The following is a 2,323-nucleotide window of genomic DNA, read 5'->3' as shown; positions in this document are numbered from 1 at the left end:
TAACATGTTAAGACCTAATGTTGTACCTTCAAATTTTGCCTGTAAATAAGATAGAAATGGTTGGCCATTCTTTTACATTATGATGTGTCTTTGAAATTTGCTAGGTAAAGAAAAGTATAAAGCAAATACAGTGAAAATTGTCATGAAAATTGTCATGAATTTCCACCTTCCAGACTTCAGCTTGAAAGGAAGGACAAGAGTATAATCAGGGCTTCTTGGAAGACTTTCTTCATTCCTTTAATATTCTTCAATCTGAATGAACCAACAAGGGAATTAAAAAGATCAAATCATCTTTAATTTTCCATTTCTGTTAGAGTTGAAATTCACATCACTGTGTTTTAATCCTGTTTCTCCTATTCCATTTAGCTCATTTATTTATTTTCCTGTAATGAATATTTTAGAAGCTTTTGTAACTGTAATGGTAATAATGAAGTGCTCCCCACTTTCAATTTTTGAATTGAAATCCTTAATCTCCCTACTATGCCATTAACTGAGTCATTATGAGTTTAACCAGCAAATTATTCATTATTTAGAATAAATCATATGTTAAAATATTATGAACATGCTATCTTTAATGTAGTTTTCTCTTTTTTCTTATTCATTGCTTTCCCAAACAAGTTTAAAGTGTAAGTATAATTATGGATGTTTTGCACATGATTTTATGAAATAGAAAAATAGAAACCATATATCATATTTCTCAAGTAGTTATCCTGTTCAGAACTATGTATTAATTACTTACTTGGCATTTATAATAGCTGTGTACTCTTTGGTTTGATATATAGGGAATTGAGCTGATTTTAGAATACGATAGAACTGAAATAAATATAAAATGGAGTGTTCTAATCATTTCTATACTTTAACAATAAATGCCCATGATAATCAAAAACAGTGACCTATCTCTAATACAAGAACCACAGGTATTCCTAGGAATAATAAAAAAAAGAAAAACAGCTAACCAAATCTCCCTTCTGTATAGCATACCTACACAACTTCCATGAAGTAATGTCAAAAATATTTAAATCGTTTTTAAATAACTTTTCTCAAAATAGGTGAAAAATAAAGGAAAAATCTCTTACATGCCTCATTTAATGAAGCGATCCATTACAATTTTAATTATCCATCATGTAAAATTATTTTGTAAATTTTTAATTGATATATAAAATTGTATATATTGATGGAGTACCATTTATTGTTTCAATATATACATACGTTGTGTAATGTTCAATTCAGGGTAAGCATATCTGTATCTTCCAACACATATAGTTTCTTTGTGTGAAAACATTAAAAATTATTTTTTCTAGTGTTTTGAAATACACACTGCATTAGTGTTACCCATAGTCACCCTTCTGTGCAATCACAGAACACCACAACTTATTTCCCCTCATTGTAACTTTAATATTATTATGTAATTTAACTTGCAAATATTCATATTAATTTCCCCCTTCTTCAAGGAGTAAATATTTTAAGGAATTAAGGGACAATTGTATGTAAATGATATCTATGAGGATGCTTCTGTCACAGTATCAGTTTATGAGTTCAAATAATTATGTGAAATATTTAAAGTGGTTCAAACTCAATCTCATTATTAAGATAGCTTGCTGAAAAGCATATGATTTCTAAAAAGAATTTTATGAAACAATCTTACTTTACCCAAGACGGCAAGCTGAATGCACGAAGACAGCACGAATTCAATCTGCACTACCTGCAGCAAAGCCCGCAGCACCAGCCCCTGCTCCAGTGGCACCGCACCTGCAGCCCCCGCCACCTCCTGGTGCGCATCTCTATGAAGAACTTGGAGACAGCACGATGTAAGTAGGCCTTTGAGAAACTTTGAGAAGTAAATGGGTTTTAATGGATACTGACTGGTGTGTTTAATTCCAACCAGATGTAGAAATACATTTTTAGTCTATTGGACTGTTTATTTTTTTATATATAAGCAGAAAAAAATTTGTTCAGAACCTAAGAAAAGTTGAAAAGTAATAGCCAAAAAGTAAAAAAAAAAAAAAAAAAAAAAAACTCACAACCTAAGAGAAAAGCAGTACTCACCTGAGAAAACAAATTTATAGCTAGAATATTAATATTATATGTACTGTAACAGATGTCATGGTGACACAGACATCTCTCCCCGCCGCTAAAAATTATAAATAGATTCTCAGAAAAAAACTTTTACACATAGAAGATAAGATACTAAACATCCTAAAACAGTAATGCCTTATTTGGGATCAAAATCAAACCCCCATTTGGTAATTGAAATTAAATTTTATAGTTTAAAATTATACACTTTCATAGAACACCATTTTGGACCATTACATAATATAGTACT

This window comes from Sciurus vulgaris (genome assembly GCF_902686455.1).
Source record: "Sciurus vulgaris genome assembly, contig: HiC_scaffold_636_arrow_ctg1, whole genome shotgun sequence".
Classification (NCBI taxonomy): Eukaryota; Metazoa; Chordata; class Mammalia; order Rodentia; family Sciuridae; genus Sciurus; species Sciurus vulgaris.
Note: the sequence above shows the minus strand (reverse complement) of the source record.